The sequence below is a fragment of the Urtica dioica genome, chromosome 3 (assembly GCF_054948205.1).
Source record: "Urtica dioica subsp. dioica isolate 48M chromosome 3, U.dioica_male_clone48M_v1_H2, whole genome shotgun sequence".
NCBI classification, from domain to species: Eukaryota; Viridiplantae; Streptophyta; class Magnoliopsida; order Rosales; family Urticaceae; genus Urtica; species Urtica dioica.
Genome location: NC_142758.1, coordinates 43,227,867 through 43,245,538, shown reverse-complemented (window position 1 = coordinate 43,245,538; position 17,672 = coordinate 43,227,867).

The window sequence follows — 17,672 nt, the reverse complement described above, 5'->3', positions numbered from 1 at the left end:
TGTTCTTTTTTCTTTTCTTTTTTTTCTTTTTTTTTTCTTTTATTCTGTTTGAGCAAATTAAATATTATATGTTCAATATACAATATGAAATTCATAGTCAATATCAATGGAAAAGTTTTTAGTATGTATGAATTTGGTGTTTGTTTATTCTCGTTGTTTTTAATTTGTTTAGATTCTTATCCATGTACTTACTTGTTGTCACGCAGTTAATTAATGCCAAATGATTATTTTTTATGAATTCATAAATCAAAGCTTCGATCTTGAATAAGAATTTCACATGGAAAAAGATATTTTACTATTTACCCTTTTGCAACGCTTATAATAGAGGGTCCACATTATTTGCCTTTAAATTAAATAACTGATTTTTTTTTTCCCTATCAGTTGCATTTGAAATTTTAGTGCCAACTCTAATCATCATTAAAAACATTAAAAGCAAAACGATATGTTCGCCAACTGTCGCCTAATTAAATATTTAAGTTCAAACTCCGTGCTAGTTTTTTATTATATGAAAATGTTTGACTATTGCTTCTTATTAAGAGTAAGACTAATAGAGAACTCTAAAAATTCTATAGATAGAGGTGAGGATTTCAATTATAACACTAAATTTCTATATTTAGTGTAGTTTTATCTCAAATAAATAGTGATATTAAATTTAATGTAACAATATTCATCTGTTATAAAAATTACACAATTCTTAAATACCATTATAATATTATCAATTCATATTAAATAATAAAAGTGTATATATTTTAGATTAGATATATAATTAATAAATAATTATTAGAGCATCTCTAACCTAAAATTTCATAAATGAAATTTCTTGCACTCAAAAATGCATTTTATGTCATTTCAAACAGTATTTCATTCCAACTCAATACTCCATTTTTAACATTAAAAAAAAGCATATTCCATATTTTTTCTAATATTTTAATAGTTTTAACTTCCTAATTATTACATTGTAGTCCATATATATTTAAATTGTATATTTTATATCCAACCATACTACATAATTTTTAAAATAATTATGTGATTCTCCAACCATACTATATAATTGAGTGATTCCAAATCCTACGGAGTCGTGACGCCGAGATCTTCAAAAATAGATCCATTGTGTTTGATGAAAAATAATGTTTAATACCATAGATGTAGAAGAATCTACCTTAAATATGGAAATAACGGAAATTTTTTTAAATTATAAAAAAAATGGAAATGTAAATATGATGCATTAAACATAATTTTTCATCAAACACATTGGGTCTATTTTTGTAGATCTCGACACCACGAATTTGTAGGATTTGAAATCACTCAATTTCGAGTTCGTATGAGAAAGATACGAATTTTTGAAGTTTTGATGCAAAAAAAATTATTTGAAAAAAAATAGGAGAGAGAAAGTGACGAATTTATTAATAAATAAGGGCAAATCATACCTTAATTATTGTCACATGAGCCATTTGGCTATATCCCTAAAAATTGTCAAACATAGGTTAGATCCAAAATCACATGTTTAAAGTGGTCTAGTTAGTTACAAATCTCTTTAAATATTTGACAAATAATTATAAAGTGAATTGCATCATGATCTAAAATACTAATTAGAACTTTACATGTATAAAAAAACCATAAACTATGGATAACAAATATAAAATAAAACAAAATATAAACAATTTATTTAGTCTTATTCATTAATCTATTTTTCCCACACATGATTTATCAATGCGTTTGCAATTGACTTTGTAATATATTATATTTATCATATTATTTGCACTTGACTTTGTAATGTATTATGTTTAGTAATTTATGAGTTTTAATTTGTATATATGCTATGTAATTTAATGACTACTTGATCAGTTCATATCAAATTAGAATAACATAAAGTGATTTTGTGATAAATTAATATAATTATATAATAAATATTAAAATGAAGTGGGTTGGAGATGGTTTAAGAGCTTAGATATACAAATGACACTATTATAGTGGTAGCAGATGATCTTAAAAATATATGAAGGAAAAAAACATTACTAACAATCATGACTGGTGATAAATGTCAAATTAACATTTTTTTTATTGGTAATTGAGAAATACCGATCGCACTAATAAGTGACCAACAATTTCCATCTAAAATAAATAAAAATTAATAAGAGACCTAACAATTAGCGTGACTTCTTTATTGGCTATTTTGAAACATACTCATCTAATAAACATGCAAGTTTAAGGATTACTTGAAGTCGTTAACTCATTATTTATGATCTCTTTTTTCTTCTCATCTCCTTCCGTGAGAACGGAATTTATGGCCAGTGATGTCATTGCTGATGCTTATTTCATTATTGTACTACTGCCAGTATATATATAGTCTTATTTTGTCAGACTCAGAAAAATTTAATTCGGAAGGAGGTGAGTAAATAGAGTTTTCTTTCAATTGTGTTATCATCACGTGTGACCTCAAATAATTTAATTCAGGCTTATACACACATGTACTCTTTAAATTTTACGGTCATAGTATTTTTTTTTTTTACACCACTAATATTTTAATTTTAAAAAACTTGTGTTCGTAATCTTTTTTACTTACTTTTCACTAATTATGGTATTGGTTATGATTAGTATGTCAATCTACACTATAGTTGATCTTCCGGTTCCCACATTTGTCACAAAAAAAATTAGATAGAATATACTCCAATTTTTCCAATTTTATGTGGAATATACTCCATTTTCCTATGACGATTTGAACATTCGTAAGTCCGATATTATGGTTGAAGCTCTTCTTGCTAAAATGACATTAGTTTTTATCGGGATGATAATTGGCGTGGGATCACTCTTAGGCCTTTTGCCCGTTCTATTTGTAACTCAAATCTTACTACTGTTGAAGGTCTTAAGGATTGTGCTCTTTTTCTCCATCTTCGAAGAACTATTAATTCCGAGAGAATCTAGAATTAAATTCAATGCACATTGATAGATCATTCAAGTGACAAACTAACCCGGACTCCCAACGATTCTGGTGACTTTTATATCTTGGATTACTACAATTAGAAAAACTTCAAGAGGGTGCGATAGAAAGTTTTAACTAGAATGTTATGTTTTGGAAGTCCAAAGTCTCCTCTAATATCAAAATTTTCATTTGGAACTTTGATATCATGCAATTCCAACATATGAACGTGTAACCAGTCTTGGCATTCATTTGGCTTCAAAATGTCAATGTTTTGAAGATTTTTCGAACGAGCCAACGAACTACTCAAATTTTAGTGTGGTCTATATTTTGTTTGTCGGAAGTTCTCACACAATGTGATTTCATCTAATTCTACTTTTATGATAAAAAAAAAACCAAGATTTCGAGAATGATACAAATATCAATAAGTTGCGAATATTGGCATGTTGACAAAGGTAGCTTGAGCCTGGAGTGGTCTTTAGCACCCCTATTTTCTTTAAAATATTTTACATATTATCTAATTTTCCCTTTAATATCTCTATCAAGTCTCTCTCTCTCTCTCTCTCTCTCTCTCTCTCTCTCTATCTCTCTCTCTCGATTTCTCGTTGCTGACCCGACGCCCCTCGCTCTGTCCAGCACCTCCACGCTCACGACGTCGTCGTCGTTGTCTCAAGTGAGCTCTCATTTTTCTCTCTATATATAATACTCCTTCTCTTTGTCTCTCTGCCTGACTCTCTCTTCTCTCTCTCCATCTCTCTCTGCTGACCACCCGAAACAGTCCCGAGACAGTCCTGAAAAGCCTAAAACAACCCCGAGAAAGCCGATGTCGAACCGCCACCTCTCTACTTTGTTCAGCCTCAGCCCCAACCTCGCCTCTAGCTCGTTCAGCCTCATATCTACCTCGTTCAACCGGTTAAGTTGGTTTTTTTTCCTTTATGGTTGTTATTTCGTAATATGGTAATTAATTTGTTAAAATGTGTTAGTTTAGTATAATTTGTTAATAAATTAGGTTAGTTTAGTATAATTTTTTAGTAAATTAGGTTAGTGTGAATTTGTGTTAATTAGTTTAAGAAATTGGTTATAATATGTTTTAGTAAATTTAGTTTTAATTTGTGTTAATATTAATTTAGTAAATTAGTTGTAATATGGTAATAATAGTGAAATTGTGTCAATTAGTTTAGTATCATGGTAACATTTGTAATTAGTATGGTAATTGATTGTAATATTGTAATAACATTTAAATTGTGTCAGTTTGTGTTGTTAGTAATTGTAAATGTAATTGATTTAGGGTAAATAGTTTAATGAAATTGATACTTAGATTAAAAAGGATTATGTGATTGTAATTGTAGTTCATCTCTTTAATTAATTTGTTTGTTTATTGATTTTGATTGTTGAATTGTAGTGGCCGAGTCGCAGAGGCTCGGTTTAGGATTTAGTTGATTAATAGGATAGTCTTGGTTGGTTTTTATATGTTGATTTTGGTTTATTAATATAATAGGAGAAACTCTGTCGAAATTTCGTTAGAATACTAGTTTTCAATAGTTCTGTTTTCAAATAATATGCTATTCTAGTCCTTGATATCAATATCAATTATCAAACTTCATATATAATGTCATTTCTCTCTTGTTTTACTAAATATTATGTCTTCCCTATCTCTCTTTGTCCCTCTCCTTTTCTCCTCTCGTTCAGCAAAATGTCAAATCCAAGTAGAGGTTGGATTAACGAGAACGATCGATTGAGCTTGTAATATAAAACAGTCGTAAACAAGTTTATCCGCCTTGCAAGAAAACAATTGAACGATGATATGTTAATATAGGTGTCCTTATAAGTCTTGCAACAATGTGAGATGACAAGAAATCGTCAACTACATCCATTGTCACATCCAAATTGACCTTTAGATGCGACTTGTATCGCATACAAATGCCTTATTTGTCCTAGTGCAAGGGCTTAGCTTGGGTGGCAAGTCATCTTGCCTGTGAGGTGACCTCTACGAGAGAGGGAGGGTTCAATCCCTAGGAAACACAATATTGACGTTTGAAGATTATATCTTGTAATTTTTGTTTAAATGTTCAATGTAATTGATGATATGATGTATGATGTAAAAATTGAATTATTAAAAAAAAAAGGACAATGCTATTTGACTCTATCACTAGATAATGGTACAAGTGTTGTCAATAGTGCCTACAAGAAGAGTAGTAGTTATTACTTATGTACATTTGATGTGATAAAGTCTCACGAAGACTCTTGTTTGTAACTGCTGAATAATTAATAAAAGTTGAAATGTTCATTCATTCTTCTTTGTCTGTTTGAAGCTTTATGATAAACTATAGTCTTTAGTCCTTAAACAAACCTAACAACAAATGAATATTCAAATATAGATTTGCATGAACAAACTCTTCATGGTTTGCTTAAAACAGTATATTCACAATCTAAGGATCAAAGGGCTATTGATCTCAGTATGATTGTTAGGAGAATCTATGATGTCTGGTTATGAGACATAAAGAGTTGAAGACTCTGTAGTTCATCCTAGGTATCTTATGAAGGTACTGAATTGACCAGTGCACTTCTAGAGACATTGTAAGAACAAACCATTTAACATCTTCTATCTCAGAGTCACTATGTATGAATTGTATCATACTTACCTCAATCCTGAAATAAGACACGTCATTTCATAGCTTACAAATTCTCATTTGAGAAAGTCAGAGTTCTAGATTCACTATATGATATAGACAAGATTTATTGGTGAAGTACTAAGTTATGAAGATGTCATGAACAAATTTGTAAATGTCTCATAGATATGGAATTCATGTACAAGATTGCTTAAATGCAATGTATATCACCTCATGTTTTGTTCCTTGGAATGTGAATAAATGAACTGGCCAGTGTCCAAATTGAGTCATGACTCTTTTGGATGAATCAATGTGACTAGTTAGCTCCTCGTTAATACATTGTTTCTAACTTATTCACAAGCGACAAAGGAGTTGAGGAAATAACAGCTAGAAGGGTAAAATGGTAATTTTGTGAATCCCGACTAGCTGATGATATTCATGAAGGGTAAACATAGATAATATTCAGTGGATCCACTCATCACAATTTAGTTGAATTCTTGAGTAGAAAATAAATTAATTTTAACCGAGAGATTCTCAGTGTCAACTCTTTAGTGGAGTCTGTTGACATTAAGCTAAACTTGAAAAATGTTTGTGAACTTTTGAGTCCAAGTATTTTAGCTCAAGCTTTGTTCATTTGGATCCATGAGGTCACTGTCACAAATCATATCGAGTAGAAATAGTTAAACTAGACGCTAAGTTAAAACAAGAACGAGACAAGTTTTATGAAAATTGTCTAAACGGTAATTTTGTCTCTTTGGACATAGGACGAAATGAATGTCAATAAATTTTTTGACATTGTCATATGATGACAAATGAAGCTTAAACCACTCGGCCATGAAGAGATTATTGGGCCTTGAGGATTAATTTCATTTCATAGAATTTTTCTTGAAAATTCTTAATGGGCCTTTCTTATGTTGTCATGAACACATGAAGAAACATCTAGAAGCCCCTTCTAGATGCACTATGGCCGTCTAACCCAATAAAAAAGGAGAGATTATTTTTTGCATTAATGTATGAAGATACTTGCCAAAAGAAAATGAGAAAACAAATTTCCTCCATGAGGAAAGAGAGAATTCGGCCAACAAGCAAGGAGAGAACAAAAGAGGAAACAAATCCAAGCCTTCTAGAAGACATTATGGCCGTGTTACTCTAAGGAAAAAAGGGGGCAATTTTTTATCATGAATATGTGATATTCTATAGAAGAGGAAACTACCTTATTGAAGTTAATCTCTCCCCTATAAATAGAGGCCTCATTCTCATTGTTTATTCATATAATGTTTTAGAGATTGAGAGTTTCTCTCTCTAGCTTGGCTGCCCATCTCCTCTCTCTCTCTAAGTTTTCTTTCGTTTTTGTTTTGGCACCTAGGTCCACACTTGACCTAGTGTTTTAGCTCTTCAACTCTTAGACTTGTTCTTGAGTCGTCGTGTTTAAAAGTTCCCACACGCTAATTCCTTTCTTTCTCGAGTGAGTATTGTGATAGAAACTTTCGTAGTTTCTCGAGTTCCCGAGGAAAGAAGAGAGACGTGCTGCGAGGGGAGACGAACGTTTCAACCTTCCTCAAGCTTCTCAACGTTCAAGCTTCTCAAATTTTAGTAAACATACAATGCTCATTTATAGTTTTTATTTATATGTATTTGCTCTTTGTCTAGGTTAGTAAAATCGTTTTACTTGTTTAAAAGAAAATTTTTAAATTCCGCCGTTTGCTCGAAGCGTTAAATCTTTTCTTAACCCTAGATCAATTCCAACAGTCACTACCACAAGTCATTAGAGTAGGATTAGTTAAACACGAAAGTGAAGTCAAAACAAGTTCAAATGTTGAACTAGACAAGTTTTACGAAAATTGTCTAAAGGGTAATTTTGTGTCCTTTTGGACATAGGATGGTATGAATGTCAATAAATAAGTTTTTTGACATTGTCATATGATGACAATGAATTCATGTCACACGGCCACATTAAAGAATTGGGCCTTGAGGATTGAATTTCATTTCATGGAATTTTATGTGAAAATTCTAGATGGCTTTTCTTATATTGTCATGAACAAGTAAAGAAACATCTAGAAGCATGTTTTAGAAGGCTTAAAACCATCCAACCCAAGAGAGAAAAAGAGATTATTTTGTGCATTGATGTATGAAGATACTTGCCAAACGAAAAAGAGGAAACAAATTTCCTCTATGAGGAAACAGGATGGGCGGCCAAAGAGAGAGGCAAAGCAAATGAGGAAACAAATCCAAGTGCCTTGGTGGCATGTTGGACGTGCAAGGGTAGGAAAAGAGGAAACAAGGATTTGCTCATGAATATGTGATATTCAATGGAAAAGAGGAAACTACCTTTTCAAAGCAAAACTTCCTCCTATAAATACCTCACCTCATTCACAATCCACAACACACAATTTTAGATATTGAGAGTCTCTCTCTCTAGAATAGTTGGCCGCCCCCTCTCTCTCTCTCTAGACCTCTTCTTGTTCTTTTGTTTTGGCACCTAGGTCCTCATTAGACCTAGAGTTTTGTTTTAGCTCTTTGGCTCATAGACTAGTTCTTGAGTCATAGTGTTTAAAAGTGCCCATACACTAAATCCTAACCATACTCGAAAGACTCTAGTGGTAGAAACGTTCGTGGTTACTCACAGGTTCAAGAAGACTAGTGGGAGGCGAGCTAAGTGGGGAGACGAGCGATTCAACCTTCCTAAGGCTTCTCAACGCTCAAGCTCCATTCAAGGTTGGTACCGAGTGAAAACTCAAAGTAGTTTTAAAATTTTAAATTATACGCTCATGCACTTTGTCTATGTTGTAAAAACTTTTTACGAGTTTTTAAAGAAATTTTTATATTCCGCCGCTTACTAGAAGCGGTAATCTTTTCTTAAACCCTATATCTATTCCAACAACAAGATTGGACTCGAGGATGGAATCACTTGGACGTATCACTTACGTATTTTTATAAATAATACCTTTTGAAAGATCGTACTCTTCAAATTCTGTCAAAAATAGACATACATTTAGGTAAAATGTTCATATGTTGCTAATGTCATAAGTGTATTTTATATACACTAATCATCAATATTCGAGCTCAATTTATTGTGAGTTATCGATTGTTTTCTTTTTTTAATGGTCTTTCATCGTTCTATGGTGATTTACATATTTTGAGCAAAATCTTGGTATTAAGAACTCAACCGAGTCATTCAAGATTAAGAAAAACAAATTCAGCCAACTATGCCCCTCGCGCTACCACTACGCACCGTAATTTCAAGACTAGAGTCCAAAAAGTCACATGGTCACCGTCAGGCAGTCTACGTAGCGCTCGATGCACACTGTATTTTTCTTGCTCCATTCAAAAGTCCAAATAACTCTGAAAATACCATTGCAAATTATACATACAAGATTGAATCTCAAAATTTCATCTAGTCTTTTTATATTATTCATTATTAGTGTTTGGGTTATTTAGAGAGGTGAAAAGGAAATGGTTATTTTGTTTGGAAGAAAAAATGTTCGACTAGATAGTTTTCGCCTACAACTACAAGGGGATCAATAATGCGTTTTATTAAGCGGTAATTCCTTCGATTCGTATTTTCTATTCTATCGTAAGAATAGCGTGCTTAAATTTTTTACTGTTTTAAGTTGTAAATAGTCATTATTTTATATTTACAATTTCTAAGAAAAATATTTATCTACTATTTTGGCTTTATTTAAGGACAAATTAGCAAACTAGTCATTTTGAAACGTTAAAATTTCGATATTACCCGTGTTTCGAAATTTTTAATAAACTAGCCATGACATGTTAATCTTTTACTGAAATACCCTAAATTATTTATTTATAAAAATAAAAAATAATTAAAATCCCATAAATCAAGTAAATGCTTCCTTAAATAAATGCTATTAATAACTGACTCCTACAAAAACTCTCAGCCAAACAGACTCTCTTTCTCATAAAGAAAAACATAATCACATAATTCTAGAGATCAAGATGTACAAAATCAAGGTCAGTTAGCCAATGCAATAGTCATATACCATATTAGCCCGGGAAAAAAATATAATTGATAGACTTTTTGACTCACTGTTGAAGGCATGGAATCCACGAGAAAATTTATCCATATAACCTCTCGAAAATTACATATTCTGGTTCCAATTTTAAAAAAATGCATATATGAAAAAAGTTCTATCGGGGCCCCTTGGGATTTCGACAAATCATCATCGACATCCATGCAATTCTCTCCGCTGCCTAAGGAAGAATACGTCTACACTCCCTTTTTGGTCCAACTCCACAACCTGCGTCTCAGTAGCAGAACTACTCCAGTTGCTCGCTACATTGCTAGCCAATTGGGTGGATTTCATGATCTCGATCCTAACTCCCTACATTTTGGAAGTGTTTTCTTACGTGTTAGAGTTCTACTAGACACTCGTAACCATATCCAAAGAGGTATAACCATCACTCTCGAACAATCAAACAAGAGTTGTGGATTGATTTCCGTTATGAGCAACTACCAGACTTCTGTTTCTTTTGTGGAAAAATGGAACATATACTCTCCCAATGCACCGATTACATGGAATATCAAGAAAATGATTAACCCCACCTTTTGGTTTTGGGCTGAAAGCTACTAGAGAATCATTGCACAAACATCTACCTTTCTATCCACCAAACTCCTCTATTGGATCAAAATACCATTTCTTTATAATCCCGCCTTATCTTCCACTACCCCATCTCCCCTTATTCAACGATGAAAATCACACGATCTCTTACTTACCAGCAACATCATCATATCTCCTCCTAATACGTCCGAAGATCTACTTAAGCAACATTTTCTTACCATATTTGGCAATACATCCTCAAATTTAAACTATTCCCCAGTATGATTACTCCTATAAAAGTATCACATGTGAATCATGCAAGTCTTTTTATAACCCCGGCTACATATCATAATGCCAAGGCGCTGGCAACATATGAGGTAATTAATTCATCATTTATCTCCCTTTCAGCTTACTGGAGATAGATTCACTTAGTACAAAAATCGGCTCTCATCTGACAGCATTAAAGAAAGATTAGACTGGTGTCTCGTCAATCCGGTTTGGTTAAAGAAATTCTCAGATGCGCAACTAAATCACCTCGACTTCTTTACATCAGATCATCGAGTTGTGCAACTACTTTCACATGGTATACATTTACCAATCATCACCTCTCAGAAGAAACACTCCAGGTAATTCTCTATTTCAATAAAAACAAATTTTAATGTACATGTTCACCATTCTCAAAGCTTTCAAACTTATTTTGTAAAAGAAAAATCATTCATCTTGCATTCTAACAATAGTTAAAAAATAAAGTAAAATAAAAATCATTTTAAATCGCTAATATTGTCACTTAACTAAGATACAATACAAGAAAACTGATAATCCCTTGAATTATTATATGCCTAATTAATCTATCACCCTATGTTTTACACTACTATCTCCCTGCCTTCAGTACTTATATGCGTGTCTACTAATTTTCAGATTTCGATTTGAAGCATTCTGGATGAACCATAAAGAGTGCAATGATATTATTAAAGGTGTATGATCTTTTGATACCAGCAATCCAGTTTTAACTCAAATCCTCACCAGCATGAAAAACTGTCAAATCCACGTGCAAGCATGGCATAGTACAAATTCGGAGGCCTCCATAAGAAAGTGAAAGATGTCAAAGCAATATCCATGAACTAACACTCTCTGGTGAGGTAACAAATACTTTCAATGAAGAATTATATAGCCAGAAAAAAAATTCTAGACAACCTTCTTTCACAAGAAGAAATTTATTGGAAACAATGCTCTAGATTTTCATGACTACAAGTGGATGATAAATATACAAATTTCTTTCATAAAAAAGCATGTCAACAGAAAAAGATTAATAAAATCAAGAAGCTACTAACTCCTTCGTGCAATGAAGCCACTTCTAATGACGAAATCCTTAATACAATCCAAAAAAATTTCTCCGAATTATTCTCGACTAGCCACCCATCCACAGAGGACATAGAACTCATCCTAAGAGTGATCCCCACTACAATTACAGAGGACAATAACAGATCTTTGCTGCATCCATTTACCATAGGCGATATCACAAAAGCAGTGAAATATATGTCGGCAGACAGATGCCCAGATATTGACGGTCTTCCAGCCATGTTTTATCAACGATATTGACATATTATCGGATCATCCGTATCAGCGGCTGTTCTAGACTTATTTCATGGTATAGGAGATATCCAAGCATAAACACAGCTCTTATTACCCTCATTTCCAAAGTCAAGAATCCTAGCACCATTAGTGACTACAAACCCATTTCCTTATGTAATGTCTTATATAAAATAGTAGCAAAAGTCTTATCCATGAGATTCAAAGAGGCACTCCCATTTGCTATCTCAAAAAATCAAAATGCTTTCCTTAGAAACAGATTAATCACCGACAACGTACTCATAGCTTTCGAGACTGTCCACTGTATCAAGAATAGACGCTCTGGTGAAATTAGACACACATCCATCAAACTAGACATAAGTAAAGCGTTTGATCGAGTCGAGTGGATTTTCATAGAACGGGTGATGCTCAAAATGGGATTTGATAGCCAATGGGTTAACCTTATCATGTGATGTGTCACCATAACATCTTTCTCTTTTATAATTCAATGGACTCCCTACATGAAAGGTAATTCCGACATGGGGAATATGTCAAGGATGTCCAATATCCCCTTAATAATTCCTCATTTGCTCCGAAGGATTATCATCTCTCATTAATAGAGCGGAAAGAAACTCCGACTTGATAGGGATCAACATTGCTAGATCAACTCAAAAGATATCTCATCTTCTTTTTGCCGATGACTGTCTAATATTTTGCAAAGCTACAACAGCAAACTGCGACTCAATCAAAGACATCTTGAATCAATATAGTGTTGGATCTGGTCAACATATTAACTACCAAAAGTCACATCTATCTTTCTCTCAAAACACTGCTCAGTCTATACAAGATTATTTTGCTGAAATCTTGCATATGACAATTGGAAAATGCCATGAAAATTATTTGGGCTGCCGTCCTATTCCGGAAAAGACAAAAAAAAATTTGTATTGAATTGAAGGAAAAGATCTGGAACAGATTATCATCCTGGGAATCAAAGCTTTTCTTCGGTGTAGGTACCATCTACTTATACTATTACACTCTTTAAACTCTGGATATTCACTATTATTCTTTTCAATTTTATTATTAGAAGTTGAATAAACAATTTATATTTCATATAGCGAATTATATTTTTTTTTTATAAATGTTATTTCTGAATGAAACAATTGAACTCATCCTACAATCTAATCTTATGCTACCTACCTGGCTATATAATTGAATTTGTTATAAATAAGAATTCAGAACTCGAATTGATGTCTAAGAAATATGAAATCTACATGTAATCTTACGTTATTGAATCATGACTCAATTCACAATAGTATAGGAACAGAATGTGAATGTATTGCCATCTTTTGAAAAAACAATATATTGTGGTGTATTTTTCGTGGACATTTGTTATATTTCTCTTTTGAGGTATGCTGTAAAAGAAGTATAACAATCTATTACTACTTTCAACTCTTTTGAGAATACTACTCTACCTAATTAGAGACTCAAAGTCTCGAACAGCTTGTTACTCATTTTCCTGTATCTTTCGGGCACTAAAGAATGCGTTCTCTCTGGCTGGTAGATTGTCCTACACGACGGTCTTTGGGTCCTCCTTGAAGGTACATGTGTCTTATCGCCGTGATTGCATTGAGGACGGAAGAGGATGATGAAGTCTTTGTCCCCCCAACAATAACCATTCTAGCATCGGAGCGCCTCCCGGCCTTCCCTGGCTAGCGAGAAAGCCCAAGAATCCCACATCCTACTGGCGAAAATCCTGGACCGACGGCCTCCAAGTCGAGGAGTCCTTGCTTCGGTGTTGAGCAAAGTATGGAGGACGACAAACCAGTGGAATGTCTTTGAGATTAGACCAGGGCTTTTCAAGTTCCAGTTCAAAGACCGTAAAGACAGAGACCTGATTCTTAACAGAGCACCTTGGACCATCAAAGGGTCTCAACTCCTGGTGACGTCTTGGCCGGAAAACCTCAACCCGGATGAGGTCGAGTTCGTCCAGTGTCCTTTCTGGATTCGGTTGCTGGGTCTGCCTCTGGCGGCGATCAATCAAAAGACTGTGGAGCACCTAGCTGCTTTCTTTGGGGATGTGGCGGAGTGCAGAATCAAACCCCAGGACCGCCATGGTCCCTGGGTTAGATTCAAAGCGGTGAACAATATCGCAAACCCTATTTTCTGTTTCTGGACAGAGATAACAGGCCCCTCATCTGGATACAGGCCAAATATGAAAACATAGGCATGTTCTGCTTCAAATGTGGTCGCTTGGGACATGGTCAGGCAGAATGCACGCTAAAATCGGCGGTGTTAATCGCAAAAGAGGGCTTCCCTCCTGTTCCGATCTATGGGGAGTGGCTGAACGCCTCGTCGGAGACCTACTCGTGTTTCACCGGTGTGAGGAGGAGCGTGGGAGAGGGAGCCAACAAAGATCGTCCAGCGGCCTCTTCGCTGGGACAACCTGGGAGCGTAGGGGTGGGGAGCACGGGCGGAACCCAAAAGGGGGTAGCGTCTGACCTCGAGCAATGTGAAAGGAGGGATGAGGTCCACCCCTCGACCGATGGGACTCAGCAGCTTTCTCAGGGTGAAGAAGCCGATCTGTCGCTGAGGAGCAGTGAAAAAGGAGATCTGACATCTCCCTGTTTGAGGGCTACGAAAGAGAGGGCTAGGGTTAAGTGTTTTATACCATCCCCTGAATTCCCTGAGGTAATGCCTCAAAGTGGGGCAACTTCTTCAGGCTCAATAACTCCTTTTGGCCACGCGGGCCTTAACCCAAATAAGACAGGAAATGGGCTCACGGTTGTCACTGAAAAACCAAAGCCCCACCACTTTGAGTAAACCTGTCTTGGGCTTGGAATTTACTGCTCCAGGGGTTTCAAAATCGGGAGCCACTCCAAGAGGGAGACTCTCGAATAATGGAAGACCCGGAAAGCGCCAGTACATCGTCCAGAGGAAACTAGGTACTTTAGCCAAAGAGGTGGAGAATACATCAAAGAAAAGGAAAACAGGACCGGTCTCTGTTCTGGTGGAGGACGTCGGTCCTGAACGTAGTCATTCCCCTCCACTTTTTTCTCATCGGTGTTGGGAGTTTCCCATCCTAGGGATTCCTCCGCCTCCTCCCATGAATTTTTATCAGCTCCCCCTGGCACCCGAGGCGACCTGGAGCAATGATCGGACTTGTTTAGAACGTCCAAGGGATCGGAAACCCTTGGACGATGGAGACCCTACAGCTCTACGTGCAAGAACACTCACCACAGTTCATTTTTCTCTCTGAAACAAAGCTCTCGAAGGCTGCGGCCGAGAGGCTCCGGGTGAAACTTGGCTATGATGGTTGTCTTGCGGTGGACCGTGTAGGATTGAGTGAGGGCTTAGCCCTCTTCTGGAAAGACGATGTGGAGTTCAACGTGGGATCATTCTCTAGATTCCACATAGAAGTGAAGATAACATAACAAGATGGTAAATGCTGGCGATTTATGGGGATCTATGGAGAACCAAACGCGTCCCAACGCAAAAACACTTGGGAGTTGCTGAAGAGGGTGTACGACTTATCCACCGGTCCTTGGCTATGAGGATGGGACTTCAACGAGATCCTCTTTAATCACGAGAAAAGTGGAGGAGGTACAAAAAGCCCGTGTTATTTAGAGGGCCTTCAGGCAAGCTCTTAATGCGTGCAATTTGGAGGATATCGGATACCTCGGAGATCCCTTTACATGGAGGCGGGAGACTAACGAAGGATGCACGTGGGAGAGGCTAGACAGATGTGTAGCCAACCGGGAATGGATCGAATTGTTTCCGTCCGCGAGTGTTCGGCACCTTGATCTTTGGGGGTCGGATCACCGTCCCCTTCTCCTCTCGACGGAAAGGGTAGGTCATAACCCATCCCGGCAGTCCCGGGGAGCTTTCAAACGCTTCTTCTTTGAATCGGCCTGGTGCAACGAAGAAGAGTGCAAGAGTATTGTGGAAAAATCTTGGTGCAATGATGCCCGATTGGCGGTGGGGAAGTGTTCGAGAGCCCTCGCTAATTGGGGGAACATGAAGTTCCGGGAGCTGCGAAGAGGTATAGAGAGACACCGTGCGACCCTCGAAGCTCTCAACTCTTCTTTCTCGCCCTTCGATGCCGATACGCTTCGCACGGAGGAGCGAAGCCTCAACGCCCTTCTAGAGAAAGAGAACACCTACTGGAGACAACGCAGTCGGTATTGCATGGCTTCGGAGCGGGGACCGCAACACCAGCTTCTTTCACCGTAAGGCCTCGATCAGGAAGAAGAAAAATTTTATTGCGGGACTCTGGAATGATGCCGGCCAGTGGGTAGACCACCAGGAGGGAATTGAAGGTATAACCTCTAAATACTTCCAGCAATTACTTCCTCTAACCCCCCATGTGAGTGTTGTGGAAGTTGTGTCTAGCTGCCTATCCCCGACGATCACTCCTGAGACCAATCAAGACCAAAAGTTTTGGGCGATGGTGAGTAGTAGCGTGACAAAAGTATGCCTCGGCGTCCACAACAATGGCGATGGTCTTGGGTCCTTGAACGACACAGTGTTAGTTTTGATCCCTAAAGTGAAGTCCCCGAAGGAGATACGAGAGTTCCGTCCCATAAGCTTATGAAATGTCATGTATAAAGCCATTGCCAAATGTATCGCTAATCGGCTTCAGAGGTCAATGGACGGAGCGATTTCGGAGAACCAAAGTGCTTTCGTGGGTGGAAGACAAATTTTTGATAATGTCACAATCGGTTTCGAGGGTCTCCATACAGTGAGAAGGGGCCGGTTCGGTAACGGGAAATGTGGGGCCCTCAAGATCGATATGTCGAAGGCCTACGCCGCGTGGAATGGGATTTTCTCGAAGCTATGATGATCCGCCTCGGGTACGCGCTTGAATGGGTTCGGCTAGTGATGAGGTGTGTCCGATCGGTGAGATTCTCCTTTGCCATCAACGGTAAAATTAGCTAGAGGCAACATCACCCCCCACCGAGGCCTACGCCAAGGAGACCCGCTCTCCCCTTTTTTGTTCCTCTTTTGCTCCGAAGGTCTCTCGGCGTTGTTCCAAAAGGCGGAAGAGACTAGGCGGATTTCCGGCTTGAAGTTTGGCATCTCGAGAGTTCCGTCTCACACCTCTTCTTCGCCGATGATAGCTTCATTTTCTTCACGGCCAAGAAGAGGGAGTGTGAGGAGGTTCGGAAGTGCCTTGAGGTGTACGCTCGGTGTTGGAATTGATCTAGGGTTTAAGAAAAAGTTTAACGCTTCAGGTAAGCGGCGGAATTTTAAAAAATTTCTTTTGACAAGTAAAACGATTTTACTAACCTAGACAAAGAGCAAGCACATGTAAATATAAACTATTATGAGCATTAAAGATTACTAACCTTTTTAGAAGCTTGAACGTTGAGAAGCTTTTGGAAAGTTGCAACGTTCGTCTCCCTCGCAGCACGTCTCTCTTCTTTCCTCGCCAACTCGAGCAACCACGAAAGTTTCTATCACATAAATCACTCGATAAAGAAAGGAATTAGTGCGTGAGCACTTTTAAACACGATGACTCGAGAACAAGTCTCAAAGTCAAAGAGCTAAAACCTCTAGGTCAAATGAGGACCTAGATGCCAAAACAAAAACGAAAAATAACTAAAGAGAGAGAGAGGAGTTCGGCCGAGTTCTAGAGAGAGAGTCTCTCAATCTCTTAAACTTTGGATGAATGAAATGAAGGGAATGAGGGCTCTATTTATAGGAGAGGTTTTACCTTCAATAAGGTAGTTTCCTCTTTTATTGAATATCATATATTCATGAGCAAATATTGCTCTCCTTCCCTTAGAGTTACACGGCCAAGAGTGCTTCTAGAAGCCCTTGGATTTGTTTCCTCTTTTGTTCCCTTCCTTACTTGGCCGTATTCCCTAATGCATCTAGATGCAAATTTGTTTCCTCTTTTTCTTTTGACAAGTATCTTCATACATTAATGCACAAAATAATCTCTCTTTCACACTAGGGCTGCACGAAATTAGTCTCCCATTCTCTAGGGTTGGACGGCCAAAAGGCTTCTAGAAAGTC